Source organism: Gambusia affinis, linkage group LG01 (assembly GCF_019740435.1).
Source record: "Gambusia affinis linkage group LG01, SWU_Gaff_1.0, whole genome shotgun sequence".
NCBI classification, from domain to species: Eukaryota; Metazoa; Chordata; class Actinopteri; order Cyprinodontiformes; family Poeciliidae; genus Gambusia; species Gambusia affinis.
The window spans coordinates 19,767,622-19,785,648 of record NC_057868.1 but is presented as its reverse complement, the minus strand read 5'-3'; the positions used below and the strand labels follow the sequence as shown (position 1 = coordinate 19,785,648).

At 37.8% G+C, this 18,027-nt stretch overlaps 1 protein-coding gene across 6 annotated transcripts in view; it reads left to right on the top strand.

Moving 5' to 3' along the window:
* hdac7a (histone deacetylase 7a) overlaps positions 1-18,027 on the top strand; it is a 75,419-nt gene that overhangs the window by 20,036 nt on the left and 37,356 nt on the right. For 3 of the 6 annotated variants that reach the window (XM_044116363.1, XM_044116344.1, XM_044116392.1), the window contains exons 2-3: positions 2,571-2,636; positions 13,707-13,767. The gene's annotated coding sequence lies outside the window, so the exon portion shown is untranslated. Of the gene's footprint in view, positions 1-597; positions 787-2,570; positions 2,637-9,922; positions 10,006-13,706; positions 13,768-18,027 lie in introns of those variants that run through there. The other 3 variants (XM_044116383.1, XM_044116373.1, XM_044116353.1) reach the window with 3 other exon arrangements.

Sequence of the window (18,027 nt, the reverse complement as noted above, 5' to 3'; positions counted from 1 at the left end):
GATCAAAATGAATTTGGATCTAACCGGGTCCCATGGCGACACCCAAATAGATTTAAACCTGCCAGGAGTAAAAATATTTCGGGGGATTCTGTTTCTAGAAAACATTAACTATTAGGGCGTTCTTTGTTTGCTTCTGAACATTGATTGGACCCAAATATCAAATTGTGACATCGGAAAACATCTTTTCTTGCTTTTTGTCTTCGGTGTGCCACCCTAAGACTTGTAGCAGTCCCCAACTTTCTGGTGGACATTTAAGGAAGACATTTAAAAGTTTTCGTCAGCAGATGGAGCTACAGGGTTGTGGGTCACTAAAGTCCCACCTCACATTCTGTGAGCACAGAAGTGCTGCGGAGTCCAGTCGCTTAGCGTACTGTTCGGGGCCCACATGTGCGCGCAGGGGAAAACAATAGTCTTTAAAGTCCTGTGTGTGAAGTCGAGGCTATTTTTGGTGGGGCCCGCCTCGCCTGCTATTTCTGTCAACGGGAGAGCGCCGCGCTGCGCAGGGGAGGGGAGGACAAAGGGAGGGGAGGGAGCAGCCCTGGAGGGGCCGGACTTTCTTCTCCGCAACTTGTCTCAGTTAAGTCCCCCTTTCAGTTCCTCTTATGCTGCCGACTCCACCGACACCAGCTGATCTCTCCATCACTTCACCTTAGATTCCTAACGCTTCCCCCGGATGTAAACGGACTTGCGTTTCGGCTTTACAGCTGACTCGATATTTGTAGAGGATTATTTCCATAGTGTGTGGACTTCAATCAAGTGACTTGTTTCTGCTTTTTTACGCACAAGGTAGGAGGCAACTCCGGTTTAACGCTCTGATGAGAACTGTGTTTTTAGAGTGTCACAGGTCTGCTGTTGTGCCTGTAAAAGTAGTTTTGCTGTTACCTCCGCTGGTTTTTTGCTTTGTTTTTATTGTTTATGAGCGCACGGCGAAGCGCAACAATTTCCACTATTCAACTGCTTTTTCTGAGCTCTCTACCTTCTCAAGGCAATGCAACATGTTGCTTTGGGTTCAACTTGGTACACAGGTCACTCTATCCCATTATTACAGTAAGATTCCCAATGGGGGATCATGCAGATAGTACAGAGTTTAAACAGTGACAGGAAAAAAGACACTTTTACGCAAAAGTGCAGTTGAGACAGCGTAAATCACTGAGGATGTGCTGGAACTTTTGCTCTCCTTTATTTCTAAAAAAGATATAAATAAACTTTGAACTTAGCTATTTGCCTTTACATCATTATCTTACGTCTTTTTTCAGTTTGAAGTTTGTTTAAGTCAGTTTAGCCCTGCAGCAACTCGTCCAACAGAGAGGATCTTAGCGTTTCAGAGGTGCAGGTGCAGTGTGCGCTCATTTTATAAGATCCGTATGTGGTTTTCATCCAGATCTGGGCCAAATATCAGAACTGTGCATCGCAAGAGCAGCTCACTGTGCCCAGCTGCACATGCTCTACCATTATAGAATATCTTATTGTGCAAAACAAACCCTAGATCACTTAGAGTTGTGGAGTAACAATACGTTCAGCTCAGGAGACCAGAAGTTACACCATAGCGTGTTGTAATGCTACAAAATTTTTTTGAAAATGTTATTGTGTGTTTGTTTGTCTCTCTTTCTCTGTGTGTTTGTTTAAAAATATAATAAAAGTTTCATAAATCTATTGCGTTGAAATTTCCATTTACTAAAATATTATCCCAGTGAGGTTTGATCAATCTTAGTATTTTAGATTCACCCCCTATAGTTTTGATGTGCTTGTTTGAAAAGAATATTGTAACTTTTTGTTGTTTTACTCTTCATACAAGCAATCTTTTGTTTGCTGAAATAGTCAGACGATTTGCTCAGGTACATCCTGCTGAACAGACAACAGTGTTACCTTTACTGACAGTGTGGATATCATCACTGTCCATTCTTTTGGCTACTAGAAATACATGTGTCGATGTTTTTTCCTTCTTAGAAAGAGAAAGTGTAGAATCCTTCCTTTAGCCAGCTAATCAACAAGTGAGAGTCTCTTTCTTCACTCTGGCACTTTCTCTCGTTTTAATGAAAAATACTTTTAACCATGCATAGCTCTGGAGGACAGAAAATCATGGTGCTTTGGAAACCACAGGTAACCATCTCAAGCCAAGTCTTGGCATATTAAACATCTAAATTTGCCACTTAGTTTTGTGGCGACAGAAAGCTATAAAGTAAATGCTAACTTTAATCTCTAAGAGTTCAACAATTCTAAAATTACAGAGGTTTCCTTTGTCCTCTCGTAAGCAAGCTTTGTTCTTCTGCCAGGCAAGAAGTGTTTAGTAATGGATTTTGTCAACACAGCAACTCAAGAACTACTTACCTTTATTTTTTGTGTGAAAGCCAACAAGTCACACCTGGAGCTCATAGTGATTGCTTTTGACAAAGTTGCTTAATAAAAGCAACTAGATGTTGCTTAGAAAGACAGATTTCACTTCAATGAGAAATATTAGGGTGTTGGCAGATCTTTACATGGTCACGTTTCGTCAGACTTTCTTGGCTTTTAACAAGTTGAAGGAAGGATGCTGCCATTCTCACACTATATTTCTCTTCTTTTATTTTCAGATGGATTCAGGCCCTCTGGGTAGACCGTCGAAACAAGCAGGACACCATACTTCACCACAGTGACAGGTTGGACTTTTAACATTTAAAGGACAATGGACTAAATGCAGACTCTAATCTAATAAGTAGTTGTGTTACAGAGTGTTAAAATTCTCCATAAGCCAATGAAAGGTAGGCCACAACCCTCAGCGGCGGAACCTTAATGTGGAAAAATGTTGCCAGTCTGCAGTCAGGCCCTCGGGACATCTTGTCATCTTTAACAGTGTTTTTATTTTGAGGCGTGTACACAAGCATTACTTCGTTTGGGTGACAGCAGTTTTTCCAACATGATCTAAGCTTCATGCTTCTGTAAGTCGTGCTGTAAAAAGTTCAAAACAGGTGTTGGCCTAGATGGAAAGATGCAGTTTGCTAAGTAGGACCTTCTGTCATTTTGGTTGATGTGTGGGTTTTACCACAAGTCATGTTGTTCAGGTCTCACACACTTAAAAACGTAGGTGTGAAAGTTATATTTAAGATGTGATCAAGTTTGAAAATTTGAAGCTGCTTTTAGTTTGAAAAGTTGAGTTTTAATTGTCTCAGGGGACATGCACAATGCAGCTTTACTATTTTGAAGTTTCTTTTTCAGGTTTTCTTACTTCAAATGTATTATTATGTCTAGTTGTCTGTGCACAAATAAATCCTGAAAATGTTCCTGTGTGCCTCAGATAAAGCATAAGAGCAACCCCAACCTTCACCTACAGAAAACACCCCCAAGAATAAGTTACCCCTTAGTCAGGGGGAACATTGATCTGAGAATTACATTTAAGATGGTTTCACTGTCTTTTAATTTTAAAGTTGGGTAAACATGCTAACGTTTGCTAAGTGACAAGCTAATTACCATGAGCATAAAAAGTTAAAAGTTGTTTTTCTTTGTATTTTATTCATTTAAGCAATAAAGAAACACTTTTGGTCACAAGATGTTTACAGGTTTAATAGGATACAAATAAAGTATCCTTTTACTTTTTTTGAAGTAATAGGATACTTTTACTTATGCAAATAAATGATCACTTCAGCTCTCACCTTGTTTTAAACACGTAGCAGTCATATTGGATTTTGAGTTGAGGTTTGGAGAGAAATTTAGTTTTAAACTTGTAACTTGGAAATTTCAAATTCTGTGTAAAATGAAACACAAAATTGGTTTCTTTAAATAGACATCTAGCACCAATGGACCAAATGGAAAAAAAAATAAAATCCTGCTGTACCACTGTTTCCAAAAGTCTGTCAGTACAGTGGCACTTAGAAACTGTAGTGTTTCTTAAAATGGTCTTAGTTAGAAAAAAAAAATATGAACCAGACATTGAACAATTCAGGACTTCCCACTGGTATAACACATGGTGTGAACCTGTGATATCTCTTATCTCAAGAGACACTTAGTTCTACAACAGAATACGATACTAAGATGATAGTCATCAAATTTTCCTGCCATGACAGCAGCTCCTCTGTTTCCCCATGGCAAATATTTCCTCCATGCTTCCTCCTCAGACTCAGGGACTCTAGAGGCAGAGCAGCAACTTGGAATGGAGTTGACTTCACTTTTTTTCACTTCACCTCAGATCAGCGGATCAAAAAATTTGATCCAACGCTCCACCCATGAAGAAACGAGTCACCCGGTTGTTTCTTTGTGTCCCTGCTTTTTACTTTAGATTAGTTTTCTTTTCTGTGAAGCACGCCTGTGTGATCACACTGTGTAGGATTACAATACATGTCCCTGAATGTGCCAGGCTCCGCTGACTGTACACTAACCCAGGACCCACTCTGCGTGTGTGTGTGCGTGTGAGGGTATGTGTGTGTGTCTGTGGAAAAACCCGGTGAGGTCATGGCTGTGGCTGTAGAGTCTGGTTACATGTATGTTGTCCATGCAGGGCAACGGACACAGGGGCCTTTTTTGCCTTTGTCTTATTTTTAAAAATATTTCTTTCTCTTTTCTATGCTAACAAAAACGCGCAGTCATATCTACCTGTAAGGTTTTAGACCCTTGTGGCTGTAAGCAGTTGAATGTGGAAGCAGTGTGAGTCTAGACGTGTTCAACACGAGAAACCACCATTTTACTAATTGCTAAGGATTAAAGAACTGTTCTAACCTGACAGACGGCATCCAAATACTTTCAGATTACCAGGAGGACATCCTGTTTGTACCACAATGTCTTAGTTCCTCTGAAGGAAACCTGGTCTTTATTTTTTCCGTGCCTGAAAAAGAACCAAAGGTCTGTTTAGTGGATGCCAAGCTTTTCAGACGGCTTCGCTAAAGCTGAAGTGCCAGACATGGTGGATTTTAAAATGCTGTAGTCCATTTCCTTTTTCTTTTTTTAGAAACATGCTTTCATATTTTGCCATGAAATAAAATGTTTAGTTCATTTGTTTCAATAACCCAGTTAAAGTTTTTGTAAATTATGATGGTTTTCTGTTTGCTGCTAACAAAAAACAACATTTAGGATTAGAAGATTACATTGGAATAATATACTTAATATGATGAATAGAATATTACAGAAATAAAGAAATCATTTTTAATCAATGAATATGGGCCTAAAGAAAAGTAAATTAAATACCTATTTAAAGGTTTTTATTTTCAAAATGTACTTTTAATTTACCAAACGAGCCTCATCTGAGTTCATATTTTAATTTCTTGAGTCTGACTGAAGACACAAATGATGTGAGATGCATGTATTTCATATTAAGTGTTACATTAAGGCATTGCCTTTAGCATCCCTTCAGAAAGACAGCAGATTTTCTGTAAATTGTTATTTTGTAGTTGTAGCTCTGTGTCTGTGAACTCTACAGTTGGGATTGATTATTAAAATCTCCAGTTTCTGAACAACATAGTTTGAACAACTAACTAGACTTTTATGCCATGTAGTCTTGTAGATTTTGTACCGTTGCAGACCTTTTAAATATATAAATATTTTTTAACATACTGATGGGAAAAATTCCTAAAATCTTTAATATAACCTCTCCACAGTAAAATACAAAGTGATTTTGAACTCTTTGTTTTAAATGTTCCCCTATTCCCTTTTCTTTCTTTCCTTTTGGTTCACGAAACCAGAGTATGAAAAGCTTCAGGGACAGATAACAACAGGGCCGATTGGAATAGCTGCAGTTGAGATCACGTATCTCCTGGTTGTGGTTTCCAAATACTTTGGTCAGCTGATGGTGTCTGTTCCTGCTGCATTGTAGAGCCAAAGGAGGAAGAGTTATTTACAGGCCTTAAACTGCAATCATGAAAAAGAAAGAGAAAGAATGATTAAAGATGTCAAAAAAGGTTATTTAAAGACATTGTACAAAGTAAGGTACTTTCAGTCTTTAAGTTGGTCTGTAATCATCCTTAACTACATGGTTTCAATATTTTATAAATGTTATTTTTTTTAGGAAAACCAATATGATTTCCAATTAGTTGATTACCAACAGTACACAGTTTTCTTTTTTAGTTGAAGATGTCTGTGTTTCCAACATGGTCCACAGACCCTGTAACCTAGGGCTGTAAAAGTCAGATCCTTAATAAATATAACTGTATTTAACACGTTCTTGAAGGTGCAATGAAAGTTGTAAATTGCTAAATCACCTTCGACCAACAGCGTTTCAGTCTGATTCTCCAAACAAAGAGCGCTCTGAAGACTTTCCCCCTCCAGTTTGTACTCTGGTAACCCATAAAGACTTTACAAAATCCCATTTAAAATATACTAATAATCTCTTTAAGTAGAACATAAAAAGCTTGGTGAAAACAAAAGAAAGTTCTGTTAATCTTTTTTCATTCTGTGTTCTTTTAAAATAAGTAACCTGACCACACTTTAACTTTAAATCAACAGGCTTGGCGGCCTTTCAGTGAACAGCTAATATATCACTACGGTATTTTCTGGGAGCTGGGGGTCAGTGGTTCGATTAGCACTTAATTGTACTTCTCAAATTTCCCCTGTGAAAAGTGTTTTTTTTGTGGAGTTTTTTTTTTTTTTTTTTTTTTTTTTTTGGAGAGTGGGGGGTACTTAATAGGATAACGTCATTAAGTCGTAGTAGTTTCCACCCAAAAATTGATTGGCTTCATCGTTTTGATTTAACGGCCACATCAGCTTCTGCAGAGGCATTAAAGTAATATTTAACCATGGGGACTCTTAAAGCTAGTGCAGTGCACAGTCAGGCTGTGCCACAGTGGTGGTAGTAATGCTAGTAATAGTAGACGGCGTTGAAGAGGGGGGTGGCTATTTTTGCCCTGCTGAACAAATGGCTCAATTGTCCTGCCTCTAGGTGCATGAAATCACTTGATATGTCAGGGGTAATGTTATATAATACTCTCAGCGGGGCCCCACAGTTCTGGGTTTGTGTGTGTGGGCATGGGCGTGCGTGAGTGTGTGTGTGTATGGAGTCATCTAATAGTTTTATTTCTCTTTGGTGCGTGTGTGTGTGTGTATGGCTGAACATATTAGCTGTATTGTGGTGTAAATGGGATAAGGAGACTAAGTGCATGTGGTGTGACCTGAGGTAACCCTGTCCGTAAGATTTTATTAGTGTGTCAAATCAATTTATGTGGCATTAACCTTTGAGCTGACTGCTTCTTGCTGTGGTCATCTGGGAATCTGTTCTGTTACTGGCCTCCACCCACCGTCTGGATCCCCCTCAACACGCCCCGCTAACCCCTTCCCCTTCCCACATCCCCCTTCCCCTTTTGTCTTTCTCTGCCTTTTTCACAAGCACATGCATGTTGACGCACTTGATCCATTTGAAATTCACTCAAATTGATGGGATTATTTTTGCCAGGGATTTATTCTTGTGGCATTGGGTGTTGGTGAGGGTTGTGGGGGGAATAACCTTTTAATTCCCACCTCAGTCCCACCCTTCTTCTTCTTTGGATAAAAAAAAATATATATTTTTTTAGCTTCAAGAAATTGTTCTTTAAATGAGATTGGGGAGTTAACCCAAAGTCTTGTAAACTGAGTACAGTAGCAACTGATGCCTATTATTCAGCCCCTATTGTATGTTTTTACTCACTTTTGCACGCTAGGAATGCTTCTCATCTTGTTCGCAGATGAGACAAAAATCCGTTACCTGACTCTGCAGAGACCCGTGCTGCTCACATACCAGTCTGGCCTTAGTCACAAGATTTCCAAAGCAGAGCCCTCATTGTATCCTGATATTGTCTGGCCTAAAGCGCGGGACAGAGTAATGATTCAGCTCACATTCACTCCAGATCAGCGAGGTGGCTGACACTGACCTCGGATCGGATGGCTTGCTGTGGGCTCGGATGTAACAGGATCTCCTTTCATCCGGCCAGACTCCTGAATTTACATGTGACTGCGAGTGTGTGCATGTGAGTGATGGATTGTCTCAAGTCAGGCTTGCAGCTTCAGGCTCTGCAACACAATTCCTGTTTATTTACTGGGACTTCTTAATATGGGACATTATGTTAGTGATAGTGCCAGTGATGGAGTATTATTTGTTAAGTACTTTCATTCTGATTGTGCAGAAATATATACATTAGAGAAGTACCTGGCTCATTTTTAATGTCTGGCTTCTCTTTGCTATCTATATGTTCATCTTTGAGAGCAACATTTAAACAGTAGCAACATGTAAAAAATATGACTTAAAACTAAGATATTTTGTTCTGCGATCTTAAAATTTCTGCTTCTTTCATCAGCATGTCTTTTTTTGCTCTTTGCTTTGAGATTCGGGCCATCTCTGGACATTTTAAAGGCTCTGCCAGTTTTCTATTTATCTGCTATTACAACTCATGTTTTATAGTGCGCCAAATAAATAACTAATTTAAATCCAAAAATTTATCATAATGCCTAATTAGATAACCTAATATTTGCTCTAAGTGATATCAATATAGTTGTGTTGTTTTCCTCCTTCTCTTTTTGACAACCAGCATCATACAAAAACTATAAGAACATTCGGTACTTCTTCTTCTTTAACCTTAAACAACATAGAAGCTGAACTGCAAGATGAACTACTCTTGCTACCAGCATCAAAGTACCTTCATTGTGTTGATAATAATTGTCTGCAGTATTTCAGTCATTTTGTGATCCTCCTTTGAGACAAAGTTTTATGACTTTGCTCCACATTACATCTTAAGGACCCTTGTGGGAGTAGGACATAATAAGAAACATGGAGTAGATAATCACTGCCCGTCAAATTCTAGACTTTCATAAGGGGTTTAATGGTGTAATCTTTATATCATATTTTTCTCTCTGAATATTGTGTCTCTTAGGGTTGATTTAGTTGCTTTAGCTTCAACTCAAGACGTTTTGAGTGTATCAAGTGTTGGTTTGTTTTTAAGCCCTTGAACCAATTTTATACAAATATCTTACCCCAGTAGTGCAGTTTCCCAGTCCTTTAAAACAAATGCTGAATTTGTAAGCATATAATGTGGATTCAGCAAAACAGAAGACTTTTTTTTTTTGCCTTTTCCTTTTTGTCGCGCCATGCATGTGTCTGTGTCTGTATTCATCCCTGACCAGAGTACAAATTATGTGCAGGAATGCTAATGTCTTCTTCCTTTGTTGTCCTGGCAGACTGTCGAGTGTGACGGCGCATATTGAAGAATCTTTTATTTTCCGAGAAGACGTTAACCTTTACCAAGAAAAGGATATGGATTAAGAAAAATAACCAAAAAATAGCTAAAATGGAAAAGAAGGCAAAAAGAGTTAGAGCCACATAGAGCTACCGCTTTTTTATTTGTTTTAGTCATAAAGAGTTTTAAAAAACACAAAACTCACAAGAGCGTAAGTAAGACACGTAGGCCAATGTCAAAGTTTGTCAACGAAATCCCACTTCTCACGTCTGAGCGCTCCAGCTCACAATTGTTTTGTACTCGTACCAGGAACCAAACCTGTTCCGGTGTGGCAGGCGGCCAGCTCAACATGTTGCACTCACACCAAAATATCTCAGAGTGAAAACGTCATGACTTCAATATTGTGTCCCAAAATCTGTCTTCTCATTTGGGAAGCAGAGACTTCCACCTCACATTGTATTTCTGTGCAGACAGATCTGGTGGTTTTGCTTATTTGTTTGAAACCTTTACTGTACCATGACTCAATATAACAACCAACACTTTAAAATTGAAAAAGGAGTTGGAGAGAGGGCGCTTTATGTCACTTTGTGGGGAGAAACCAAACTTTATTCTGCCTCTTGTGTTTATAGAGGCTTCAGGGGGATTAGCACACATTTTCTCTCATTCTTACCATCATCAAAACTGAAGTAGACTGTTGTTTCTTTAAACTACCAGCCTTTCATCCACACTTTATTCCACTGTTGTCTTCATGACTCACTGTTTGACAAGCTGCAAGATCATTTGGTTCATGTCAAATAAATTTCCCTTTTTGTGTGTCACAGAGTGCTTGTGAGAACAACTTTGAGCAACAAATGTGCGGTTGGATTGGGATTGTTTGTCTGGCCCGCCTTTGTGCAGCTAAAAGGTATTCCACGTTTGTGTGACTTGGAATGATAAGGTGGACTGACTGTTTGTGAACAGATAAAAGGGAGGGAGTGGGGTTCCTGTTGAATGAGCTGATGTTGAGTGGTTTTGTCTGTTTTGGGAAATGTGGAGAATGCGTTTGATGTTGGAGCGAACAGAAGTGAGAGAAAGTTCAAGAAATTGACTATCACTTGATGCAGGATTTAGATGATTTAGACTTTTTTAATGTTTTACATTAGCACATGATAATCCAGCATAGATGGTAGGATCAGTGATAGCGGCATGTATCTCCTTTGTTGTCTCCTTTGTCCTACATAAGTCTGTAGTAAACAGTTACAAGTTCGCTGTGCCAGAATTAGTTCTGCAAAGATGTTTCCATGTCATTGCTAGTGCATTAACTCTTTTTCGGAAAAGCCAAAAATGACTTTTTTTGTGAAATTGATTAAGTATTTTTAATTTTGCCAAACGTTGATGGAAGTGTGACTCTTGTTTCCTTTTTACTCTGCTTCTAATAGCAAGAGTTTTGCTTTTGAGTTTGACATTTTTGAACCATTTTGATTTAGTCCACAGACATTGTTTTTCAAGATCATGTATTTCCTCTTTGCCGCTGATCAAAATTAGGCAGCCAGTTTCCATCTTGTCCAGACTTGACTCCTGCAATTTACAACAACTGTTAGAGGCCAGGCACACCAACCCTCCCAGCCCCCTCATGGCCCGCCTCTCTGAGTTCTGGAGTACATTTCAGGACTTTATTACATGTTTTTAAATGGTCAGACCCCTGGTTGTTTACCTGACCTCTTAACCTTTCATGTACCAACTCGCTGCTTGGTGTGTCACTGATTTATAGCCTGTCACCAAACGTGATTGGGTTGTTGCTATTTGGCTAAGGAATGCTCCTTTGAATGATCTCAGAAAAAGTGGCCATTTTTAAATTCTAATAGTTCCATGGGACTTTTTAACTATCAAATAGCTGCTATATTATTTATCAGTTATTTCAAGTCATCATTTATTACTTGTGCAAAATCTTTGTCATACAAAATCACTTTATACACAAAAGTTGTTTTATATATATTGCAGTTTAAAGCCTTGAAAACAGCAATAGTTGGACTAAAAACTGTATCTGCAGGGTTTCTCCTAGAAAACTTCCTAAGCTCAGTGGTAGAGGTGCTAGGGCAATCCATCAGCAGCCCACCAGGTTTTTGTGCTAAAAAGTTTTAAGATACAAATTTTCTGAGGTGCATCATAATTTGGAAATCATAGCATGTGAGGTGCAGGGACGGCATAATTGGTGCAGATCGTCTCGCACCCAGTTATCAAATGTAAACCTAGCTTGATCTGTCTTCACTGTCACACATATTTAAAACCCTTATTTGAAATAAACAAAGCACTCTTAGCCTGAAGGGGGGGGCAAGTAAAGCCTGGTGGCCTGCCAGGGAGGTGATACACCGGAGGAAACGTTGATTTACCAGGTTTAACCAAATAGTTTGTGTTTAATGTACGTTCTATAGTAGGTTAGCCATAACGCTTAAAAAAAGAACAAAAACAAAAAGGAAAAGAGAACAGTAGAAAATGTAATATAATATTGTACAAAGCTGTAATATGACATGACATGAGTTTGTGATATTGTACAATGTATTATATCTAAAGTTAGCCTGTCAGCATCTTAACATCTAACTTAATTTTGAACAGAGATGTGTTTATATTATTTTATTTTATTTCTATTATTTTATTTATTATTTTCCTTGAAGTAATTAATTAGACTAAAAATGAAAGAAGTAAAAGTAGCTTCAACAGTTTGATAGCATGAAAAATGTACACATAAAACATACTTAGGCCAACAAAAAGAAAGTTAGTAAATTAATATATATTGATTGTAAAAACCACACAAAATATTTGTGAATATAACTTTATTTTTTCAGGCCTCGACAACACCCCAACATTTCCTTTCACTTTGGGATTAATATATGGATCATCTGAGACGAACACTGGTGGATGAGCTGGGTGGTTTTGCTTCTTTCTTGTGTTTCTACCAGCTATCGATCTCTTTATGGGATCCAGAACAGCTCCAGTGGTTTGGGTTAACCTCTCTCAGGAGTAGGGAGATTGTTTTTGCTTCGGTCCATCATCTTTTCTGACATGTTTCTGGTCTGCAGTGATCCCAGTGAACCAGAAGAACTGAGTATCTAACAGTATTGCTCAGTTCCTGAGTTTTCCTCATTCCTAGAATAATTATCACTTTTGAGCATCAGTCAAAGAAAGCATCTTTGTTTTGTCATTGTGGTTATCTCTGTTGATTCCAACCAGTTCTTACATTCTAAACAATCTAGGTGAATTAAATTCTTTCCCTCTATGTTGGACAATTTTCAGAATCAAAGCATCAAATTAACATGCTTTGATGGAATTTAAATCCAGAATTCAGAGTTTGTTAGTCTTGATTAGAAGACCTATGGACCTATGCTGAATGAGGCTCTTTAGTCGTGTGGATTTTGGGAACTGCAGCCATTTGTCAGACTGGACTGCACACCTGGGGTTGAATGATGGAGGTATGCCTGCAATGATTGTTGTTTCAGGGCTTTCAGCCCTGGTGGCTGAATTGCAACACTGAGTAGAGTATGACAGAATGACAGACATCCATTTTTTATGCAGTGTGTGAGCACAGCCTGCGTGTGAGCTATGTAAATACATCTATTATTGGCATGTTGGTGGAATGTTAAAGTGCCTAACATGCAACCGAACAGGATGCTGTAACTTATGATGATTGTTCGTTCACAGTGTCACACGGTATTTATGTCTCGTTAAGAGGAAGAGTGGGTTAATATGCAAACCTTTACGTTTAAAATAAGCTTGTGGTTCCCTACTCCACACCAAAACCTGGACTATATTAAAACGTTTTACAAAACTGGACAGTCATGAATACTATTTATTATTTTATACTCTCTTTGGTTTTCTATGAGTGTAACAATGCCTCCATTTCACAAGCTAATAAGATGCACAATATAATGAAAAATGAGGAGTTTTTAATCACTGTTTTTAGAGAAACTAAATCTATAAATGCTTTTTCATTTTCAGAAATACAATAAAGATTTCATAGAGAATTCTTGACACATTTGATAAGTTAATATTTTCAAATGTTTTGGTGCTTTTATTCTATCATAGTACCAAAATGGCTGTTCTCTTTGTGTTTAAGATCCTAAAGAAAGATTTGAACATCCTTTGCTTTAACTAATCATTTTTAGGACTGTTCAGTCCAGTTAAAGTAGGACTTGAAATTGAAATGTTTAATTGGTGCTGAAGTAATAAAAAGTTTGATGGGTAGCACTGAAGTAGATGATATTCTTAGTGTTTTTAGCAGTTAATGGTTATCTTGTCATCATATTCATAGAGTGTTATTAAACTGCCTTAATTTATATTTTTATGCTTTCACCCTTTTTTTCTACCCAAAGTGCTACCAGATAAAAAATTTCAAAATGGTGGAGTCTTCAGACAGATGGATGATCAGTCTCGATGGGGTTTCAACCTCAAAGCGCTCACTTTCATATTTGGAGCTGATAACTTGACCTTATTTTACTAGAGAAAATTATATCCTTTCTGCAGCTAGATACCACTTTTCAAAACTGTCACTTTGGTCAAACATATTATGTAATCTTGATCTTTTTGTAACATCTGTATGATATGATTCTAATCTATTCCTCTGTCCCTAAGATACGAGAGGAAAATCATCTCCTGGGTTCAGCTGTTGTACTGACTAAGGAACTGAAACAAGGTAAGAAAACAACCTAGACATTAAAGGAAGTATTTTTATTCTGATTTAGTTTCTCCTTCCTTTCTTCTTGTCTTGAGATTTATTCACACTCTTTCAACTCACACTTTTTTGTGATTTGGTCACAAAAAGTGAAAAAAGGAGACATCTTTCCATCAGATCAGATTGTGGTGTGCTGCAACTTTGATTTTGGGGGATTTTATTTTATTTTTACTTATTTATTTATTTTTTCAGATAAACCAATCATTAAATTTGTCTGTCAGGTTTATAAACTTAAACTGTAACTAACAATTCTCCATCTGCCTTAAGTCCTGTTCCTTTTGATTGGATCTTCAGGTGTTTTTGCATGTCTATGAAATTTCCACGATTATTGAATTTATTTACAACTGCTTGAGTTGGTGGTGTAACATTTTGCAGTGTGAAAACTGGGTGGTCCAAATGTTTTTTTTGTTTTTTTTTTTCCACCAGTACTATTCCAGTGTAACACCAGCTGGTGGTGTTAAGAGCAGAAAGTGATTATTAACAGAGCTGCTGGCAATAAATTAAGCTTAAAATAATGTTCATGAATGCTGTCCTACTTAATGTTCCGAATTACATTTACAATGTAACTGGTGATCATAAAACCAACAGTTTATGATTTGGCTGTTATTAAGTGTAATGTTGAATGTTTAGAGGAAGTCAGAAGTTGCTGTTCATCTCTAAAAGCTGCACCTTGCAAAACTGGTTCTTTGTTCAGGTCCAGCAAATACTTGAACTATGTAGAGACAGTACCAGTTTTTAGGAGTCAGTGCTGCTGCAGTGGAAAAAGAATAAACTTATTCTCAGCGAGTGGCTTAGCACTGGATTTGGTTTTAGTCAGGGTTTTAGATGCAGTGGAGCTTGTTGTGTACTTATAAACGCTGTATGTTGAGAAACATTAATAGAAACATTAATGGTGATGTCATCACTCATAAATGTTACTATGATGACAGTGTTCATTTGTATTCTATGCACTATTGTAGAGTTTTTATTTATATGTTTTCAAATCCTTTTATAACCAAACAAACCCAATGAAAACTGTTGGCAAATATTCATTTTATGTAGGATATAAAATATTAACAGACCTCATTTGTTTGCATCCTTACTGGAAGTGTGTTTTACTGAAAGAGGGAATTTCCAAGGAATATTTTTATTTTTCCAGGGTATGTCTTACTTTCACTTAAGTAGGTGAGATTGTTGCCAGGATCAAAGTACACTGAGGTTTGAAAAAGTTTCAAAACCACCAAAATTTTCCAGAACACCTATGATACGGACAGACTAGTGCAGTCAGTGTCTTTCACCAGTTACCGTCACTCCAGATTAACTGCTTGAAAAATGGCTGTACAGTTTTCCTTGCTAACAGAAACCCATATTTCATTGTTGTAAAAAAACAGTCATAGTGTGAAACAAATGAATTCCACCTTTTTCTTGGCTGTGTGACGCATTCTTAAAACTAAAATACGCCATGGGCAACCGACTGAACAGTTAGAATCAGTTTGTTAGATGTCCAGAACAACAAGCCCATTGTTGTAAACATGTAAAATAAACATGAAAACTCCTGCTAAGTTTAGCAGATGTTAATTAATTTTTTTTTATCATGATAAGAATTTTGATTTATTGTCACAATAAATTTCAGTTAATGTTTGAAACCCAGGAAGTGTTCTTATTTTTGAAAGTATCAATAAATGTCGATACATTTTAAAATATGTGTGCAGTTTGGTCATGCAAATTACACTTCTGTATATTACTGGTGTCCAAAAGAAGCATATTACACATGGGAATGTTTTTCCATGTTTGTGTCTCTGTGATTGCTGTCATGCAGTCAGAATCATACAGTACACTCAGACAGAAGCAATAAATAGTTGTTATTGTCACATTTATTGTGATCATAATTCTACTGCAAAATATCATGATAAACCTTTAAGCCCCATTCATTCACCCTGCTTACCATTTATGAAATTCTTGTTAAAGTTTTGAATTCACATCTGATTTTGAGCAGGGTGAGAAATCTCCGTTTTGTCCTTGACTGGAACATAAAATCAGAGCCTCCATCAAAAGCAGTCTGGTACGGGACGGAGACGGAGCCAGATACTGTCCAGAGACACGTGGATGATTTAGGTTCTTCTGGTGTCCTCACTTAACACTGTGTTTTATTCTCAGTCAAGAGCCCGGTCTTCAACTATCTGTCCTCGTAACACACAGACATGCAGGCACACACACACACATGAGCCATGAAGTGGTTGTGAAAGCTGTTGACAGCAGCACACACACCACCATTTACCACTTGAGTTTGTACCAGCAAAGTAGGGCTGTATATATAGAAATAGTTTGGCGACAGTTGAAGGCAGGCAGATACACACTAATGCCAACACACACACACACACGCACACACACCTACACACAGTCGGACCAGCTGCTATGGGAAGACGAGAGGGATTTGAATGGGAGTGACAGCTGCGGATTCCTCAGGATGAAGGAGGAAGAGAGAGAGATGAGAAAGCAGCGGAAAACACGAAAAGCAGTTAACTCACAGATTTGTGTGGAGCGATTGTGTCAGAGAAGGGTGAGCGACTTCTGGAGAGCTTGGGAAAAAGAAATAGATCCGGCTAAAGAACTCTGAGGCTGGAAGATAAAGTTACTCGTTAAGCATAAAACAGGACTTTAATCATACAGTAAAAGCTGTTCTGATATCAAAGTTCCTTGAATTTAAAGAGTTTTTTTATTTCACCTCAATAGATTTCTATGCATTCCTTACAAAAATATCCATACCTGTTGGACTTTTCTCAATTTGTCATGAGTTTGTCGGGGTTTTATGTGACAGACTAAAAAAAGGTTTTGATACAGTCCATCCAACCACCAGACTTTGTAGAAATATCTCTGCTGCAGCTAAAGCACCAGGCCTCTAACACTTGGATGTTTTAATGTAAACTGTTTCAGCGCTGCCTGCGTATTTAGGACCATTGTTCTGCTGAAACTTAAAACTCAGCCTTGGTCTTGACTATTAAAGCTTCTAATGGTATTTTTTTTACATTATTACTCCATATTTAGCTAAATCCATTCTGCCCCGTCAACAGATTCTCCATCTGCAGCTTCAGAGCTGTGGTGCAAGTGACTTCGCACTTGACTTTGCACTTGCACCACACTTGTTATTGTTTTATAAGTAGGACTGCCAACATTAATACATTACCACATGCGATTAATCTAAAAAGTTTAACGCATTAATATAAAATAACGCAGATAACCTATTTTGACCTAAAAGCTGTGGAGGGTTACCTACTTCGCAGCAGAGCGCTACACGGTCTTGTACTGCAGTCAGAGTCACAAACGAGAGTGAAAAGAGTCAGACTAATGACAACACTTTTTATTTTCTTTAAACCTCTCCACAACTTTATCTCTGACTCTCTTCTGCGTTTCTTTGTCTTTATGATTCTGTTTGTTCATAACAGAGCTGATGGTTATCACTTAGGGGTATCAGAATAAAGGGGAGCTGAACTAAACAGCATGATTTTTTTTTTTAAAGAAATTTCATTATTTTCAATTTTCTTCAAAAATCACAAAATTTATTCAAGTCTGTAGTTTTTAGTGAGAGAAAAATGTGAAGAAGTTCAAGCTGTATGAATAATTGTGCAAGGTCAGGATTGGCAAATTTGGAGGAATCTGAACTGCTGCTCATGCTGCCAGTATGAGCAGCCGTCCTGATGACACAGGGACAGAGTAAACGAACATGTGATCCCAACTGTCAGTATTAGACTATTCATAGAAATCCTGTGTTGCACAAGGCCGATTTAGCAACAGGGTGGATTTCTTTTTTCTTTTTTTTTTTAAGTGTATACACCCAAAACCTTATAGTCAATTTAAAAAAATCACCTTTCCCACTATTCACTGACTTTTAGCTCCGAGAATACAACCCACTGCGTTGACAAATCGACAGGTCTGATCCATAAATGTCCGAGGAATCTTACCGTAGAACGTGATTCACAAGAGAGTGCGTTTTTTCCACCGTGTAATAAGAAGGCCTTACATAAATAGATAAGCAAAATCTATAAGACTTTGCTACTGATAAAAAACAAAAAAACATTGACAATAATAATAATAAAAAACATTTATTCCTGCAGCCAGTGAGTCATGACTGATTTCTGCAGAAATAGCAAACCACAACACTTCCCTAAAACTGCAGTAAGCAAAATCAGTAACAATCTGCAACAACGCCACCAAGAAATTTTTTCAACCATTTTTTTTTTTGCC